Source organism: Protopterus annectens, chromosome 9.part0 (assembly GCF_019279795.1).
Source record: "Protopterus annectens isolate FY-2018-M chromosome 9.part0, PAN1.0, whole genome shotgun sequence".
Classification (NCBI taxonomy): domain Eukaryota; kingdom Metazoa; phylum Chordata; order Ceratodontiformes; family Protopteridae; genus Protopterus; species Protopterus annectens.
This window is the reverse complement of record NC_056743.1, coordinates 1,196,937,669-1,196,958,646: the sequence shown is the minus strand read 5'-3', so window position 1 is coordinate 1,196,958,646 and position 20,978 is coordinate 1,196,937,669. Positions and strand designations below refer to the sequence as shown.

The 20,978-nt window shown below is 42.2% G+C and overlaps 1 protein-coding gene and 1 non-coding gene across 2 annotated transcripts in view; one reads left to right on the top strand and one right to left on the bottom strand.

Moving 5' to 3' along the window:
* Positions 1–15,745, bottom strand: part of TIMM10 (translocase of inner mitochondrial membrane 10) — a 53,191-nt gene extending 37,446 nt beyond the window's left edge. Inside the window, exon 1 of the mRNA XM_044084115.1 lies at positions 15,638–15,745. The gene's annotated coding sequence lies outside the window, so the exon portion shown is untranslated. The remainder of the gene's footprint in view (positions 1–15,637) is intronic.
* A 688-nt stretch (positions 15,746–16,433) lies between these two features.
* LOC122812465 lies at positions 16,434–16,540 on the top strand. The gene has a single exon (XR_006366452.1). It is a non-coding gene; the product is annotated as a U6 spliceosomal RNA (small nuclear RNA).
* Positions 16,541–20,978: the final 4,438 nt, after the last annotated feature.

Genomic DNA, 20,978 nt, shown 5'->3' with positions numbered 1-20,978 from the left:
CACTCCAAAGCAAGTACAAATATGACTCCGTCATTGTCCATGCTGGCGTGAATGACCCGAGGCTTACCTCCCTGGACTACATGAAAAGAGACAGAGGAGCTCTCTGATTATGTAGCCCAGGCTGGTATGACCCTGACCCTAAGCAGCATCTTGCCCTCACCAAGAATGATGCCACAATACAAAGACAAGATTATCAGCTTTAATAATTGGCTCAAGTACTGGTGTCATTCTAAGGGGATTCAATGTCTGTCTGCCTGGGATGACATGTTGGGCAAGCCACGCTGCTTCGCAAGGGATGGCTTGCACCTGTCACCACTGGGCTTCCGGATATTGGCTAAGGCTCTTGCCATCCCCATAGTGCCTTTTTTAGGCAAGGCTCAAAAGACAAACCCACCTCCTTAGAAAACAAAAATGGAAAAAAACTAAGGGTAATGCTGCTCAACGCCAGAAGTCTAAATCACAAGATGCAGGCACTCGACGCACTCCTCAGTATGGAGAACATCAACGTCTGTGCAGTAACTGAAACCTGGTTCAAGGCTCCTGAGAGCACCCCAGGGCTACCAGGCTATACCTCGTATCATGCTTTTCGGCCCCAAAACCCAGGCCGAACCACAAAGGGAGGGGGAGTGTCCATATTCATCAAGGACATCCACACCTCCAGGTTAGTAGCAACACATGAAGCATCGGAGACCACACAGGTGCAACTAACCATAGGCAAAACTGCTATACAACTGGTAGCATGTTACAGACCACTCTCCCAATCTCAGGAACCCCACTCAGCCTTCCTGAAGACATTGGAGGCTATGAATGTATCACAAAATACCATCATACTGGGAGACTTCAACTACCTTAACATAGATTGGGTACATTATTCTAGCCCTAACACCCTAGCCCAAAGGTTCCTGGAATTCATAAATTCAAATCCACTGGAACAACTAGTCACCCCTCCCACTAGGGGAGATAATATACTAGACCTGATCATCACAAACATGGGGACAAAATGCTCCACACCGGAGGTATACCCCTCACTAGTGAGATCTGACCACAAACTAATCACCCTGGATATACATAACCCACCTCCACCCCCAGCACAAAAGACCACAGTGAAAAACTTCTCAAAAGCAGACTTCACTCTTCTTAAGACTGAGATGGTATCCTTTAAGCCCACTGGGCCAGTGGATACCACATCCCACAATGCTGAATCCTTCACAAATGCTTTCTATGGACATCTCCAAGAATGCATGGATCATGCAATCCCAAATAAATCCAAGTCCCTCTCCACCAAAGGCAAGCGTCCTGTCTGGTGGACCTCAGCCATTAACAAATTGTATAACAAAAGAAGGAAGCTATTGCACGACAGAGCAAAATCCCATAAAGGGAAGACATCTCTGATCAACACTAGCAGAAAACTACATTCTCTCATAAAAACATCCAAGGCCAGCTTTGAGAGAAAAATCGCTAAGGACACTAAAGATAACCACAAAGCCTTCTTCAGCTATGTTAGAAACCTGGGCGGAAACCCTCAGATATGCTCAGAGTTAGTTCACAACAACAAAAAATACACTGAACCCACAGATATTGCCAACATTCTGGCTGACAGGTTCAGTGCAAATTTCTCCACTCCCTCATCCCCAAAAGAAGAAATACTTATCCCAGCTGAATGTAATCTCCCTGTCATCTCAGATGTCCAGATGAGAGCCGCCCTCAGCAAAGCTAAAAACACAGCATCAATGGGACCTGACGGTATCCCAGGTTGCGTACGTGAACTCCAAGAGGAGCTAAACCGCACATAAAAATGCTATTTAACCTTAGCCTTACTACAGGATATGTACCTGAACACTGGCGTACAGCAACAGTGGTCCCACTCCACAAAGGGGGGTACCTCCACAGACCCTGGGAACTACCGCCCCATAAGCTTAACCAGCCTGGTCTGCAAAGCTATGGAAAGAATCATTATGGAACTCATAAACAGAGATATTGGGGACCTACAGACACTTGACCCTACCCAGTTCGGCTTTGCAAAGGGCAGATCCTGCCTTTTGAACCTGGTTGACTTTTTCGAAACAGTCACTAGAGCCATTGATGAGGGCAAAGCAGTCCATACAGCCTACCTGGACTTGGCTAAGGCCTTCGACACAATACCCCACTCAGGCATCATAGATAAGCTCAACAGCTTAAATGTAAACCCTTATGTCACTAGATGGGTTGCAAACTGGCTAAAGGACAGAACCCATAACGTTAAAATCACTGGAGCAATGTCAGACTCAAAGCCAGTCACAACTGGTGTCCCACAGGGATCTGTCCTGGGACCCCTCTTGTTCGGCATTTATTTCTCAGATGTTAAAGCAAACATGGGAGGGTTGTGGCTGACAAAGTTCGCAGATGATTGCAAACTAGGCGCCATAGTCGATACACCAGCGGACACATACATCCTACAAAAAGGCCTCACAGAAACGGACAACTGGTGCCGGAGTTATGGCCTTAAACTAAATGCAAAAAAATGTATAGTCATCCCCTTTGGGAAAAACAAAGTATCACAGACAGCAACCCACTGAGTACGGAAAAAGTAATCAGAGACCTAGGGACCCAAGTCGACAGCAACCTCTCATTTGACACCCACGTTGCCAAAGTGGTTAGAAAAACATTCTACCATGCACACCTTATCATGAAGGGATTCACATCCAGATCCAAGGATGTCATTGTACCCCTATACTCCTCCCTCATCAGACCCATGATTGAGTACAATGCCCCATTTGGTATGTACCTCACACGGCATTTGCAACAACTGGAGAGACCACAAAAGTACCTCACCAAGAGGATCAAGGGTCTCCAACATATGTCTTATTCTGCCAGACTAAAGAAACTCCAGTTCTATTCAGTAGCATACCGCCTGCTCAGAGGTGATCTCTGCCTGACGTACAAGGCCATGTCCAATCAGGAACTGATGGACATGCTCCACCTCAAAAAATCCAAATCCATCAGAACCACGAGAGCTAAAGACTTAAACCTCGGCACAAGCATGAATAGGACATGCTGGAGGGATAGATTCATAACCCAGAGGCTTCCCATGCTCTGGAACAAGATCCCAGTTCATGTTAGGCAGAGCCCCTCACTGACTCTCTTCAAGAGAAATCTTGATGAGTGGATGGGAGATCGTAAGTTTACCCCAGGGGTCACATCTGTGTCACTACTAGACAGGGGCACAGTAAACTAATTCTATTATATAAGGGGACCTTCACTGTGTCACTACTAGACAGAGCTACAGTATTCTAAATCTATTCTGTGCATTTTGTACCATTTTATGGGGTGGTGAAAGCCACATCACTATGGCTAGGTTTACAAATGCCACAGGGCAGATAGCCTAGTACTAAACTATGAAACTAAACTGTACATACACCACTATCTACCCACTTACCTTAACCCAAACCCTAAGGTCTGCCACTATCGCACACAACACCTCACCCGCGCCCTAACCCTAAACTCACCTTAACCCAAACCCTAAGGTCTGCCACTATCGCACACTCACCTCACCCGCGCCCTAACCCCAACTCACCTATCCCACCCTAACCCTCACGTCCACACATTTCCTGACCCCCCCCAACCCTAAATCACCTATCCCACCCTAACCCCTCACGTCCAGACAATATGACACTTACCTGAACCCGACCGTAACTTTCCACCGTAGAGCTGAAAATAGTGAAGCGACAGGAACGGACAACCAAATTCTTTCACTAGGAAAGAATTTGGTTATCTAAATTTTCGCTATATTCAGCTTTCGCTTAGTAGCTGTCGGTATTAGAACATTCGAAGTTCTGAAACTCTGATGTTCTAATATAGACCCAAAGGTTCAGTTGTAACACTGAAAAAGTAGTTTATTGTGCCTTGTGTATTTTGCCCATGCTTTTATAAGTAAGTAAAACTGAGTTCAAACTCAAGAATAGAATTGGAGAACAGCTTAGGAACATTAGGGATCATTGTGAAACTAATGCCTTGGCCAAGCACATTACATAATATTCTGAACATAAATTCAAGTTCATTGTACTGGACACAGTCTGCCCCCCACTTAGAGGGGGTGCATGGCCATACCTATTAGAAAAAGTTGAACTGAGTTGGCAAATCCATTTAGACTCTACCTACTGGCCTGGGTTGAATGGGTGCTTATCCATTACTAGTTTTTTAAATTAAAAGCTTTGAACAGATAAACACAGTGACCAAAACAATTTACATTTTTGTTATTACTGACTATTCTTTATTTAATTTTTGTGGTAGGATTGACATTATTTTTTTATTGTCCGGGTGCTGTTTCAAAGAAAGGGAGACTGAATCGTACACATTTTCCTTGTATTAAATGAATTTTGAAGTTTCTGTTCAAATTTAATCCGGGATGAAATTGCTTACAAGGTTTATACTAATAAATGTGGTTCTTTTTTTATCTAAAGTGAGCTGTTTGGGCTTAGGATGCAGCCTGTGATGTTATAGAGTCCCTTGGAGGCTGTATTGTTTGCCATTGAGAGAGCAGTGATGACCTGATCCCTAGATATAAGGGGAAGAGGCCAGGTACTGGGAATGTCCTGATTTACTGATAGGGGGACAGAGGGGTGACATATTCCCTGAATCTGTCAGCCAACAAGTTTGTTATATTTATGGCATTTGTATATGTGGTGTTCTTGACCACCAGTTCTGAACAGATCTGGGTGCTACCTTTGAGATTATGGACATATGTGAAGAAGGCCTTATTTTCTAGTAGATGTGTCCAATTTGGACTTGATGTTTGCTTTGGAGGAGGGATCTGTTCCTTCTTGGTCCTGGACAGCAATTTTGTTTCTTTTGTTGTAGAGTTTATTTATTGCAGATGACTACCAGACAGGTTTACTCTTCCTTGCAGAAGAGGATTTAGTCCTGTCAGGCATTCCTGATTCCATGCATCTATATAAATGTTTGTGAAGTAATTTGGTATAATTTTGGATATTGGTGCCAGTTCCTAGAACAGGGGAGGGGGCTGTGAAGCTGTTTATACCATCCCCCAGAATTCTGTAATCAGCTTTGGAGAAGTTTTTTTTTGTTTGACCCTAGCTGGGGGGGGGGGGGGGGGTCGGGGGAGATGGTGACTTCGAATGTGACCATTTTGTGGTCATATCCTACAAGGGAGGATGATACTGCTGGGATGCTGCAGTGGTTACTCATGTTGGTTAATACCAAAGTCCAAGATATTATCACCTCTTCTGGGGGTATCGACTAGCTGTTCCAAAGCATTTGCACTGACAGAACTGAGGAATCTCTGGGAATTTGTGTTCTGGCATGAGTAGTTCTTCCAATCTATGTTTGGGTATTTAAAGTCACCCAAGATTAGGGTAAAGGGTTGAATTTTGATAGATTCAAAGAAGTCTAGATAGGCAGATTGAGCATCTTGAGTCAGATTTGGGGGCCGGTAGCTAGCTGTGATTTGTATAGCGAGTCTTATCAATGGTTAACTGCATCTGGAGTGTCTCCTGTGCATCATACTGCAATCTGCATGGCCGTCAATCATGCATAGCCTGGAAATGTGTATGTCCATATACTCATTATGATGTATGTACCATATATATAGCATATATATTACTTTGTGATCTATATATTATTATGCACGTAACAACCTACCAACTTTATGACGTTGTACTAATTAATTGATTTAATTTTTTTTTTTTTAATTTGCTTCATTTTGTATGTCATATTTGTGGAGCTTTTCTCCCCGGGCCTTCACTGAAAATGGGTTTCTAAGCCAATAGACTTTCCCAGTTAACAAATGTCAAATAAATAAATTAAATTTTCTTAAAACCTTGTGTAATAAGTTACAGTAGTGGCTATATCTTTCAACTGTCCCTGATATTCAGAGATGCCGCTGATTTTTTAACTCAAATTTTGTCTGGGCCCCTCTTAATCCCTCCTATATATTTTTTTAAGAACAGGTGGCAGAGTAGCCTTACTAAATAATGACAATAATTATACTCTTTTTACTTCAGGAAAATCTATATTAATTCACATTCTTGGCTTTGTATTAGAAATGTACCTCACAGGATGCGCAGTAGGAAGTCCCACCCAAACCTCACCCGCCATCCAACAATCGGTGAAAGTAAAGTAATATTCATACCGATGGCAGCATGAATATTCATTGTCTATTCCTAGTTTACCCTTTCCTCAAGATAGTGCGATCTCGGAGTTGGTATATTTAATTTGTAGGAGGAGTGGGGGCAGAGTCCCTCCCTGCAAAAACAAAGGAAAAAAGATACTTGCACACTGTAATCTGCATGGCTGTCAATCATGCATCTTTTCCATACCATGCTCTTCTTCTTGTGTCAGTTTCTCAAGTTAATAGTTCTAAAACTTTTAAAGTGTTTCTGATTCTGTTGAGATTTGTCCCTGACTCATGGACAGTTTATGGTAGTGCCCTTAGTGAGGAAAGATCACCCTTAATTAAATGCATAGTAGCAAGCTCCATCAAAGTACCGACAATGCCCACTGATGTTGAGTAAGAGGCATCACTTTGCTCTTCAGAGTATGGTTGTGGCTAGATATGTATTACATCAGACTACCTCATGTTTATTAATGAATATGTCGTTTTAGGCAAGGGAATCTAGCCAGTTCACTGCAAAATGGCCAGTCTATTACTGCAAAGACTGTCCTCTTCCCCACTAGAATTTAGCCTTCTCACATAATACAGGCAGGCTAGATTCCCTTGGTAGGTCCCTTCAGCCAAGGGAATCTAGCCTGCTCACACCAAAGGGGCTAGAATCTATTGGTATAAAGGAGGTCCTTTCCCCACTAGAATCTAGCCATCTCACTATGAGCACACTAGATTCCCCTGCCTGAAAGAACCTAGTCATTAATAAACATGAGGTAGTCTGATGTAATGCGTATGAATGACAGGATCCTTTTCAGAGCATGGAATCTAGCTTTTTTAATACAGTAGATTATATGGGAGAAAGGACTATCTTTTAGGAAACATTTTAACTTCTTTATAAATATGATACAGTCTATTTACAGAAATAATTCCAAACCTACTTTCATGTAAAACAGAGTAGATTATATTGTATAAAAGACCAATTCATAAAAAAGATTCTAGCTTACACTTCACTTGAAAGAGTGACTGAAGTTAATATTTTATGTAAAAAATGCTGCAGATGTTAACACAAAGCAATGGCAGGGGAATGACTTGTGTAAAAGAAGGTAAATTATTGTGAGAGAAAGGAGTCTCTCATAGAATACATAGCTGGCTTTTGGAAGAAAACTATTAGGTCCCTTCAGTACAAATTTCTTTGGCTGAAGGGACCTGGTCCTTTCAGCAAAGGGAATCTAGCCTGTTCTCCATGACACAACTAAATTCTAGTGGGAAAAAAGACCTTCTTTCTGGGAATAAATTCAAGCTCTTTGGTGTTCAGTGACAGGAATGACTAGCCTGTTGTATTTCAAAAGGTTACATTCTAGTGTAGGAAAGGGCTTTCCTTCCGGGAATAGCTTCTAGTCCCCTTTGGTATACAGTGGCAGGAATGATGTTTTTTTTTTCAGGAAGGAGCTGCAGTACATTACTTTGGCTGAGTGCACCTTCAGTTCCCTTTAGTCTTGAGTCTGGCTGAAGGGACCTGGTCCTTTCAACCAAGGGAATCTAGCCTGTTCTTTGTGACACAGCCTGTAAGACGTAACACTCAAAATACAAATTTTCTGGAGACTCAATAGTGAGACACATGGATGTTTGACTCACCAGGTTGGACAAAGATAAAGTCAAGGTCAGCTGCCTGTCTGGTGCCAGGATTTGTCAGATCACGCATGCACTCAGGTCTCTCGGCAACAAGTACCATTATGACTCTGTCATAGTTCATGTTGGTGTGAACGACCTAAGAATTACCTCACTGGACTATATGCAGAGAGACTTGGTTGCATTCTATGAGTATGTGTCCCAGGCTGGTATGTCCCTAGTCTTGAGCAGCATACTACCCTAACCAGAATGATGCCACAGTATAAACAAAAAAATGACTGATTTCAATAACTGGCTTAGTTTTTGGTGTCATTCAAAGGGGATCCAGTTCTTGTCAGCCTGGGAAGCCATGGTCGGCAAACCTCGCTGCTTTGCCAGAGATGGTTTGCACCTGCTACCTCTAGGCTTTCAGCTGCTGGCAAAGGCTCTTGCCTCTCCAAATGTGTAATTTTAGGCAAGGTCTTGAAAACAACATTACCAAGGTGAAATTAACCAATCAGAACAAAATAAGGGTCACGCTGCTAAATGCTAGGAGCTTAAACCAAAAAGTGCACTCCCTGGAAGCACTTCTAACACTAAGAGATGTAGATGTCTGTGCAGTCACAGAAACATGGTTCATGGCCTCAGAGTACCCCTGCCTTGCAAGGCTACAGTGCCTTCCACACCTTTAGACAATAAGATGAACATGTGAAAACCAAAGGAGGTGGTGTTTCAATCTATATTAGAGATAAATTCACCTCCCATCTAGTTAGAATAGACAACTCCATGGAGTTACTTCCAAGTCCAGGTTATGGTGGGTAAGGCCCTCATTCAAGTCATAGCCAGTTATAGATCCCCTCCATGGGTCATGATGCCCATTAAGCCTACTTGACCAAACTGGAGAAATCCAAATTTTACCAATCACACTGGTTATGGAAGATTTCAACTATCCCACCTGGATAACTGGGAAACCTACACTAGCCTTAACTATCTAGCACAAAAGTTCCTTGGCTTTGTTAATTCAAATGACCTGGAACAAATTGTCCATACCTGACAAGAGGAACAAACATTCTAGATCTGGTCCTCACCAACATATCAAACAGATGCACTACCGCAACTATCAGACCCTCATTAGTTAAAACTGACCGCATATCAGTCACCTTCGAGCTGACACTACCACCAGAACTCACAAAGGGTGAAACCAGACTAAGAAACTTCACCAAGGCAAACTATACCCTCCTAGGTGAAGGTATAAATGCATTCCAAGCCCCACCCCAAGCTGGAAGTGGTAACTATGCCGAAGCTTACACTAAAACCCTGTACAATCACTTGCATAAGTGTATACACTCAGCTGTACAAGAAAGAATAAAAGCCAAAGTCCCAAGTAAAAACAAGCTGCCATAGTGGACATCCAGCATCAACAAACTTTACAATAAACAGAAAAAGTTGCTGTCCAAGAAAACAAAGGCAAGGCCCCAACAACGGAAAAGCACCCCTCCTCAGTCTCAACAGGCAAAAAGACAACTTGTCAAATCCTCCAAGGGCTCCTTTGAGAGAAACTTAGGAAGTACAGCCAAGGGTAACCATAAGGCCTTTTACAGCTACGCACATAGCCTAAAAGGTAGGATCCAAGCATGTGCAGAACTCGTGGCCAACGGTATCACTCACACTGACCCCACAGAGATAGCAGACCTGCTAGCGGATATATTCCAGAAAATTTCACTCCCTTATCCCCTCCTAAATTACAAACCTACCCCCAAACTCCCCCCACCCTACATATCTGAAGAGCAGGGCCCCAAAGCCTTGTGCAAGGCAAAAAAAACACAGTCTGTATGGGACCAGGTGACAAACCAGGCTATCTTCTAAACAGGCTAATACATGAACTAGCATGACCACTAAGTACCCTTTTCAATCATAGCCTAACCGCACGCTTTGTTCTTGCGGAATGGAGAACAGCCACAGTTATTCCCATCCACAAAGGTGGTCTAGCAACAGACCTGGGGAATTACAGACCCATACGCCTGACCAGACTCACCTGTAAGGCCATGGAACATATCATTATAGACCTCATAAATAAAAGACATATGTGACCTCCAAACCCTGGATCCTACCCAATTCAGCTTCAATGGCAGAGTTTGCCTGTTAAATCTAGCGGATTTCTTTGAAAATGTGATCAGGGCCATTGATAAGGGCACTTCTGTGCACACAGCATACCTCAACTTGGCAAAGGCTTTCAACAAAATCCCAAATTCAGGCATTACTGGTGCACTTAGAAAACTGAATGTAAACCTCTTCATTGTAAGATGGGTTGTCAACTGGCTCACAAACTGGACACACACTATGAAAGTGGGTGAATCCACATCAACCAGCAGACCTTTTACCAGATGGGTGCCACAGGGGTCAGTGTTGGCCCACCTACTGTTTGGTATATACTTTTGAGAAGTTCAGGTCAAAACTATGGGGTTGCGGCTGACCAAGTTTGCAGACAACTGCAAACTAGGTGCAATCACTGAATCCCCAAATTATGTCAGTATACTCCAGGAGGGTCTCATGCAGTCCACTGACTGGTGTATAAGTCACAGTCCCAAACTGAATGCAAAGCAATACATCATCATCATTCCCTTTGGCACAATGTCCCTTCACACTATGAAATCAACAATTATACCCTAAGAACCAACGACGTGGTAAGGGACCAGGGATCACAACTTCACTGTGACCTAAACTTCGACCACCATGTGTCTACTGTAGTAAGGAAAGCTTTCTACGTAGTACACTTGATTAGTAAAGCCATTGTCTCGACAGCAAAAGAGGTTATAACCCCTCTATACTCGCCACTTATCCTACCCATAACGGAATATAACACCCCATTCAGCATGTACCATACAAAGCACTTGCGGCAACTGGAGAGATCTCAGAGGTTTCTAACAAAGAAGATTAATGGGCTCCAGCATGTGACTTACACAGACCCACTGAAGTCCCTGCCACTATACTCCGTATCGTATAGACTTCTTAGGAAAGGCTTATGCCTGTCCTACAGAGCAATCCAAGACCCAAAATAATGAACTTGCTGCATATCTGTAAATCAAACAGGACTAGGGCCACCCATTCCAGAGACTTATATATGGCCTGTGATGAAAATAGGACATGCTAGGGCGACCGCGGTGGTGCAGCAGTTAGCGTTGCCGCCTCACAGCAAGAGGTTCTCCGGTTCAATCCTCGGCTGGGGTGCCTTCTGTGCGGAGTCTGCATGTCCTCCCGGTCGTCCTGTGGGTTTCCTCCGGGTGCTCCGGTTTCCTCCCACATCCCAAAGACATGCTGCAGGTGAACTGGATACTCTTAAATTGGCCCTAGGCGCGAGTCCGTGCATGTGTGTGTCTTCCGTGGAAGGTTGGTGCCGGGCTGGCAACTCAACACCATAAAACTCCATTGCCAATCATGAGCAGACAGGTGATCCGCTGTGGCAACCCCTAACTGGGAAAAAAGCTGAAAGAAGAAGTAACATGTCCTTTCGCAGTGGTAAAGTCTATTTGCAGTTTCCTAAATAGGACGTGCTGGAGGGACAAATTTATCTCCCACCAACTGCTGCTTCTTTGGAACAGGCTACCAATTCATGTGAAACAGTGCACCTCTATGACACTGTTCAAGAGGAACCTGGACAAGTGGATGGGGCATCATAAATTCTTACTGGAGATAGTGCACACAACCCTCCTGGACATGGACAGTCATCACTAAATGCAATCTTTGGTATTGACTAGCATTTCTATGGTATTACATTGAGATGAAATGGCTAGGCTTAAAATGACCTCTGGGATGACATGATCCTATGATCTTATGGGGAAAAGGACCTACTTCTTGGAAACAGACTCTAGCCCCTTTGGTGTACAGTGGCAGAAATTAAACTTTTTCAGGAAGGAGCTGCACTACATTCTTTTGGCTGAGCATAATATCAGGTCCCTTCAGCACAGATTGCAATGCCTGAAGGATCCAAGTCCCTTCAGCCAAGGAAATCTAGCCTGCTCTATGTGAAAATGCTAAATTCTAGCAGAGGAAAGGACTGTCTTTTTGAGAATGGATTCAATACCTTTGGTGTACAGTGGCAGGAATGACCCTTTTTAATGAGTTCTCTAGTCAGTTCTCTATGACGTCTAAATTCTAGTGGGGGAAAGGACATTCTTTATTGAATAGAGTCTATCACCCTGGTGTATAGAGGCAGGAATTAACATTTTTTTTAGGAAAGAGCTGCACTACATTCATTTGGTTCAGCATAATTTCAGGCCCCTTAAGCACAGATTGCTATGACTGAAGGGCTATGGTCCTTTCAGGCATAGGAATCTAATCTACACGATGTGAAAATGCTAGATTCGATTGGAGGAAACGGCTGTTTTTCTGTGAATAAATGTGGTGTACAATGGCAGAAAAGACTAATTTTTTAGAAAAAGATGCACTGCATTCATTTGGCTGAGGAGAATTTTAGGTCCTTCAACACAGGTTGCCATGGCTGAAGTATTTTGGTCCTTTCACCCAAGGGAATATAGCCTGCTGTATGTGAAAATGCTAAATTCTTGTGGAGAAAAGGACCATCTTTCTGAGCAAACTTCATCCTCCTGTCCCCCCAAAGGCCCTTTTGACATTCTGATACGTGTTCTGCACCTCACATCTCCAAGGATCAAGTGTTAAAGGCCCTATCCAAGGCAAAGAGCACAGCTTACATGGGACCTGATAGTATCCCAGGCTGTATTCTGCACCATCTCCAGCAAGAACTGGCTTCACCATTGAGCACCTTATTCATTCACAGCCTAAGTACAGGCTCCATTCCAGCAGAGTGGAGAACTGCCTTGGTCATCCCCTTGCACGAAGGTGGTACCACTACTGACCTGGGAAACTATTGCCCCATTAGCTTGACAAATCTAATCTGTAAAGCCACCAAGCATATTATTGTGGATCTCATAATCAAATTTGTCAAAGGTGGATCTTGCCTGCTGAACCTGGTTGACTTCTTTGAGACTGTCAAAAAGGCCCCGGATGAGGAAAAGTCAGTGCAGACAGCTTATCTTGACTTGGGCAAGGCCTTTGATACAATCCCCCACTCAGGCATCATCGAAAAGCTAACACAACTTGGCATAAATCTCTGTGACATCAGGTGGGTGGCCAACTGGCTCACTGACAGGACCCTCAAGGTCAAAATAGGCACTTCCACCGCCAATTGCAGACCTGTCACTAGAGTTCTCCAGGGGTTTTCCTGGGACCCCTGCTGTTTGTCATCTACTTTTCAGAGGTCCAGGCAAAGACAAAAGTCTGTGGCTGACCAAGTTTGCAGACGATTGTAAGTTGGGTGCTGTCATTGACTCCTCAAATGTTAACATACTGCAAGAGGGTCTCACAGCAATTAATGACTAGTGCCAAAGTCATGGTCTTAAGCTAAACACAAAAAAAGTATAATACCATTCGGCAGAAACACGGCCCCTACTGATTACCACATCAACGGCAACCCCATAAACATACGACCTGTGGTGACAGACCTGGGTACTCAGTTTGATAACAATCTCACATTCAACCATCATGTAGCGGCAGTGGTCAGAAAAGCCTTTTACTTGGTTCATTTCATAAGTAAAGGGATTGCATACAGAAAAAGGAGATTATTACCTCACTATACTCCTCCCTCATTAGACCATTAATCGAGTGTAATGCCCAGTTTGGTATGTACCTCTCCAAACATCTGCACCAAATGGAAAGGCCACAGAAAAACTTCAAAAAGAGAATCTATGGTCTCCAACACCTGTCCTATGTGGACAGGCTCAAATCACTACCATTGTACTCGGTATCGTACAGATTGCTCAGAGGTGATCTGTATCTTGCCTACAAGGCAATCTTGGACCCTGCCCTACTAGAGATGCTCCACATCTGTAAGTCTAACTCCTTGTGCATTACCCACTCGAAAGGGCTGAATCTAATATGCAACATCAACAAAACCTGCTGGAGACTGGTTTGTCTCCTAGAGGCTGCCCTTTCTCTAGAATAGAGGGGATAAAGTCTTGACTAGGTTTGTAAGAGTCCCACCTCCTATGACCCATTTTATTGTGCCCTCTAGCCTGTTCTCTATGACATGGCTAAATTCTAGTGGGGAAAAGGACCTTCTTTACTGGAATAGATTTTATCACCTCTGGTGTACAGAGGCAGGAATGACCATTTTTTTAAAGAAACAGATCCACTGCATTTATTTGGCTGAGCATAATTTTAGTTTCCTTCAGCACAGTTTGCCATGGCTAAAGGACGCTGGTCTTTCATCCAAGGAAATGTAGCCTGCTGTATGTCAAAATGGTACATTCAAGTGGAGGAAATAATTTATCTGGGAATAGATTCTAGTCCCTTTAGTGTGCAGTGGCAGGAAAGACCCTTTTATTGAGTACTCTAGCCTGTTCTGTATGAGACTGCTAAATTCTTCTGGGGAAAAAAAGACTTCTTTATTGGAATGGATTCTATCATCTCTGGTGTACAGAGGCAAGCATGACCATTTTTTAGGAATGTGCTGCACTTAATTCCTTTGGTTGAGGATAATGTCAGGTCCCTTCAAAACAGATTGTCATGGATGAAGGGCACAAGTCCTTTCAGCCAAGGAAATCTAACCTTCTCTATGTGAAAATGCTATATTCTAGTGGAGGAAAGGACCATCTTTCTTAGAATAGATTCTAGCCCCTTTAGCATACAGTGGCTGTAATGACCCTTTATATAGAGTACTCTAGCCTGCTCTTTGTCATAGTGGGGAAAAGGACCTTTTACTGGAACATAATTTAGTTCTGTTTAGCATAATCTCCCCCAATAAAGCACCCTTATTCTAACTGCAATATACCACCCCTTTGTAGCTCACCAAAATAAGGACTGGACAGTATGGATCTGCAATTTCTTAACTTTCTGTGGACATCTTGGTGGATATAGGCATCTTGAAACAATGTAGCAATTGTCTCATGTTTACCAACAATCACCTAATCCTTACTTTCACAATGACACTGGAAACTAAATTCTTGCATACAAGCACAAATAAGGCTGTTGAAACCACACACACATAAACCAACCTATACTGAGGCACTTAAAGCAATCTTTCTAAACAGTGGCCTGTGCTATTTCCAAACTTATTTTGGGTAGCCTACCATAGGTGTTGGGGTAACAAATAACCATTCTCTGGCATCTCTCTCAGCAACTCACAGCAAGAATTCTGAACAAAGCCAAAAATAACGAGGAGACAAAACCGAAAATCGATGCCATTTTTTAATATTGCTCATAAAGTAGATAATGCAAAACGGGTTATTCTATCGTGCATTTTTCTTATAGTGACAACGCCTGGAAAATAAAAAAAACATCTGTTACGACTGCAAATCTCAACAGTTTGAAAGAGCACCGCATGTTTTATGAGGAGAAAAAAATATGGACAGTTGAAAGGGATATACTCCAAGGTCACATCACTTAGGCTGCAAGGAGACAATTAAGGTGAATGCTAATCTTCCCAATCACCCCAAACAAGCGTAATCCACCTTATATGGATTTAAGTAGCATTTTATACTATACGAGGACGTATGTTACAACTTCCAACCTTTGTCACACTGCCAAGGGAGGTATAAAACGCTATACAGTAACTTGTCAGTACACCGGAGGATAATCGATACGGACACTCAAGTCAGAGGTCGGTCCGGTGGGCCAGTACTGATCATCATATTTGCCCTAATGTGGAGTAGGGAAGAAAATACAAAGCACGTGGGAAGGTTTGCAATCAGTTCCTGTCCAACTTGTTCTACTGAAAATGTTTCAGATGCACAACGATGTTTCTGAAAAAAAAATCACTCATTCGGCAAAAAAGATAGTAAAATAATAAATGTATACTTTCTCTTCCTACAGTTTCACCCCATATAATTAACATAAACGTTAATATTTAATTACCAAAATCTATTTGTGTCCTTCAATATCCGAAAGAGCGTGTAGAAGAACACCATATCACTGTAACCTAAGCTGCAGCAATAAAGTTTGTTGGAAAAAAGGGTCACGTTATAGCAACATTTTCCTGCGTCCTCGCGCTTCTGTTTACTGACGACAAAAAACACTGTACAGTAATTTTACAGCAGAACAGCCCTGATTCCTACCAGCAATTAACAAGCTCTTTATTACACGTAATCTACAACAGGGATGCCCACAGGCACATATTGATTCGGCTATGTATAAATCATAACCAAAACAACAAGCTCAGCACTAAACACACTGAATATTTACCCGACCTCAGTGTCGCAAGCACGTCTTTACCAGGCGCAGAATTTATCTGAATATCGCCGTTAAAGCACTGCAAGTTTTTGGAACAGGCGAGAGTCGCTTGTAGTTTTTTCTACAATACTGTTTTTAATTTATTGACAAATGCAAAACGTTTACGCCATAACATATACAATATGCAAAAATAATTGCTCACCCTATGCAAAATATAATCATAACTCTCATGGTTTATATACAGGCTAGCTAGGCATAACTTATCTGAATATTGCCCATAAAGCACTGCAAGTTATAGAACAGGCGAGAGTTGCTTGCAGTTTTTTCCACAATACTATTTTTAATTTATTGAAAGATTCAAAACATTTACGCTATAACATATACAATATGTAAAAATAATAACAAAAATAATTTCTCACCTCATGCAAAATAAAATCGTAACTCTCAGGGTTTATATACAGGCTAGCTAGACACAATAACTGTGCTTGCTTCGGCAGCACATATACTAAAATTGGAACGATACAGAGAAGATTAGCATGGCCCCTGCGCAAGGATGACACGCAAATTCGTGAAGCGTTCCATATTTTTCTTGCATTTTTATAAATTTACTTAGTACTATATTTTCCGCTCCTTCTTTTCAAACAAAAATATTACACTTTTCCTTACAATACTCCCCCCATTGAACTTTCTTTCCAAGTCAGCTAGCAACAGTGGCACACTTCATTAAGACTCATAAGAAGTTAATAGCGTATTGGCGCTGAAGGCCTTATAAGCCTAGCCCATGTTTAGACTAATCAGCGCCTGATATCCCTGTCCAGCAGGGAGAAGGGTGGAATCCCAGAGATTTATTTATTAACATTTTTTGAGTGGGAAAGTCCACTGGGAGACCCATTTTCAGTGGAGGCTTGGGGAGAAAAGCTCCAGAAGAAATACACTACAGAATTTGACATGGGTGTTTACAGAGATCATTAGGCACATGCCCAGAAGTTAAATACAATGTTTCAAAAAGATGTCCAACACAGTACAATATACAAAATTCAAGAACAGTAGTGCAAAGTTCAAAATACAATACAAAATGCAAATTTAGATATAGTAATACAAGAGTTAAAATTTGTGTTAAGTAAAGAACAGAGTTTTGCAGAGGAGAAAGGGAGTGGAGTTATGAAGAGTATGGTGTCGCATTTATGGTGGTTTAGTAGTGATTAGGCAGGAAAAGATAGGATTACTAAGATAATGGTCTTTTTTGCAATTTTAAAATATTTTAAAGAGTCTAGTTGAGTGATGTGCGAAGGCAGAGCATTCCAAAGTTTAGCAATGTTGTGAGAGAATAAGCTTTGACAGGCTCTTTTATTTGGTTTGGTTACGCTTAATAGGTGTTTATTTGTAGACCGCAGGTTACGGGATGGGATGTATGATTGTATTATAGAATGGAGCGCTGGGCAGTTGTTACGCTCTGAATATTAATTTGTGAGCAAGCATTAGTTGGGTATAGTGCAGTGGGGGAAATCAAGACATTTCAATACAGAGATGGCTTGGCAGTGATGAGAGCGGCTGGTCATGCCTGAGGCAAATCTAGCTATTTTATAGTAGCAGGACTGAAGTTTGTTGAAGAGGGATGTGTGGAGGTTAGTCAAAATAGGGCTTCCGTATAGGAGGGAAGGAATGAGCAGAGTGTTAGCAAGTTTCAGTTTAGTAGAATTATCCATATAAAGTTTGTGACGGTAGAGTTTCCCTAGCTTAAATGATTTTTATTTTATAGAATTAAGAATATGCTGCTCAAAGCTGAGTTTGTCATCAATAATAATGCCTAATAGTTTTGCTGACTCAACTATTTCAATTTTTGTGTTGTTTAGTGAGAAAATTCTGAAGTCTGAGATAGGTGGTTTTGTAGAGAAAAGCAGGAGTTTGGATTTTTTGGGATTCAGTAAAAGTTGCGCATCGTTTAGCCAAGTTTCAACAGATGTAAGGGCATTCTGAGTAATATTTTGCAGATCAGAGAGGTTGGTAGAAGAGGAGATGATGGTTGAATCGTCTGCATATTGTATGAGTGTGCTATGTTTGCATGCTTTGTGAAGGTCATTAATGAATATATTGAATAGCAGTGGTAGTATTTTCTATTTCCTATCCAGTTATCCAGGTAGTGGTTATAAATGGGTAAAGAGGTACTCAGTTTGATGTGGAGAGAGTCTATTCCACAGATGGGGGGAGTCTCTGGGACACAAATCTGTCCCTTTAACAAGTCCTATTGATGTCACAGACCAGGATGAGGCCGCGCGTGTGGGTTACTCGAGTGGCGCTTGACTTGCAGATATGCAGCAGTCCCCTCAAGGCGGGATCTGAGAGCACCTTGTATGCTAGACAGAGGTCTCCTCTGAGGAGTCTGTATGAAACTGAGTAGAGGGATAGGACTCTTAGTCTCTCTGTGTATGGTAGATTTTTGAGGCCCTGGATTCTCCTGGTGAGGAACCTCTGTGGTCTGTCCAGCTGCTGCATGTGCTTTGTGAAGTACATTCCGAATGGGGCATTGTACTCAATAACGGGTCTTATAAGGGAAGAATACAGGGATGTTATGACCTCCTTGTCCCTGGATGTGATACCCTTACTTATGAGGTGGGCTATGTAGAAAGCTTTCCATACAATGGAAGCAACATGGTGGTCAAAAGTCAGGTTGCTATCAGTCTGGGTGCCCAAATCCCTTACAACTGATTGTTTGCTTGGGACATTGTTATTACTGTGATAATTTGTGGGGACCTCACTCTCCCCAAAGGGGATGATGATGTATTTTTTTGTATTCAGCTTGAGGCCATGTTTCTGGCACCAGTCATTTGTTTGGGTGAGACCCTCTTGGAGGATGTCCACGTTACTAGGGGAAGTGATGACAGTGCCCAGCTTGCAGTCATCTGTAAACTTGGTCATCCATAGCCTACTGGTTTTGGCCTGCACCAAAGAAAAGTATATTCCAAATAACAGAAGCCCCAAGACCGAACCCTGGAGTACGCCACTTGATACAGGTCTACTGCTTGAGGTGGCTTCCTCTATTTTGACTAGGTGGGTTCTGTTAGTGAGCCATTTAGCTACCCATCTGGTAACATACAGATTGACGCTTAGTTGAGAAAGTTTATCTATTATGCCCAAGTGAGGAATAGTGTTGAAGGCTTTGGCCAGGTCAAGGTAGGCGGTGTGCACGGTCTTCCCCTCATCCATGGCTTTGGTGACTGTCTCAAAAAAGTCAACCAAATTTGACAGACATGACCTCCCCTTGATGAAGATCAAGTGTTTAGAGGTTGCCAATGTCCTTGTTAATGAGGTCCATGATAATCCGTTCCATGGCCTTGCACATCAGGCTAGTTAGGCTGATGGGTCTATAATTTCCCGAATCAGTAGCCACTCCACCTTTGTGTAAAGAGATGACAATGGCTGTCCTCCACTTTGCTGGGACAAATCCAGTACTCAGGCTTTGATTGAATAGGGTGCATAATGATGCAGCAAGTTCCTGTCTGAGTTCATGTAGGATGCAGCTTGGGAACCACAAACAAGTCCAAACCACGAAAAGCCCAAACAGCTGGGACAAAGGGAGTGGTGTGGTCCTTATGTGGGAAAACAATTATGTAAAGAGAATGGAAGAGATTTTGGAGACTTCAACATATGCTCACAGCTCACTAAATGAACTGAATGATGCATATAGGAAAATCAGGGGTTATTTAAAAGGTAGAAGAACAACAGTTTCTTTCTGCTGAATATCCCATCACCCCTATTTTTGGTATACCAAAAATACATAAGGACACACACCAGCCCCCTTTACATCTAATTGTGGATGCTAGAGGCTCCATTACCCATCCATTAGCTAAATACCATGACTTGGAAGTTAAAGAACTGCTGAAAACTGAACCTTTATTGTGTATAGATTCTTGGGATTTTTTGAAAAAGATAAATTCAGTTACCTTTGACAGTTCTTATATTCTTATAACCATATATGTAAGGGACCTTTATACTGTTATCCCTCACAATCTGGGGATTCAGTGGTTCTGTGACTACCTGGACAACAATTTGCCACAGGATAGAATTAAGATGCTTGAGCAGTTGTCAGAAATGGTCTTAAACAACAACTTTATTTTGTTTGAAAAGAAATATTACGTCCAAAAAGAAGCGGTTGCGATGGGTGCAGCATGCGGAGGCATGTATGCTGACATCGTGATGCTTGAATGGGAGAAAAGATTTTTAATTGGATCCCAGTTTTTCCCATTCTACCACCTATATACCCACTTTTTGGACAACATTTTTATTCTTTGGAATGGACCAAAGCAACTAATTGGCCCATCGCTTGAATATATTAATAATGCAACTCCCTTTTTGAAATTCACACACACTGTTAGTGAAACAGAAATAGCTTACTTGGACATTTTACTCAAAAAAGATGTTCAGAACAATAGATTTGTGTCCGAAATATTTTGCAAAGAGACCACTTCTAATAACTTTTTACATTTTACAAGCTGCCACCCCTATACTAAAAAAAGAGGGGTCTTAAAAGGGCAATTTGTTAGAACTGCCCGAATGGTCACTCTGCATTACAATTTTCTGAATGAGTGTAAAAACTTGAGGGGATTGTTTGCAAGAAGGGGTTACCCACATCAATTAGTGGAGAATATCATTAATAGGGTTATTTTTAAAAGAGATAATGGACATTTCATCCCTCTTTTAAAGACAGAAGTTAATTCTGGTGATAACCTCATTCCTAATACCCACAGGGGTGAGTTATTAGACCCTACACCAACACTTGTTGAGACATGCAATGAGAAGGTAGACAATAACAATTATAGATCCTGTTTTATAACAACCTTCTCTGTTGATGCCTATTACATCAAGAACATATTGGGGAAGAACTGGGAACTTTTAAGACATGAAATTGATGTAAGTGGAACCTTAGGGGACAAACCCATTTGTGTTTTTTGAAAAGGGAAAAATATTACAACCAAGAACCAAAGACCAAAATACGCTGCCTGGTAGTGATAAAGGCTGTCCTCTGATA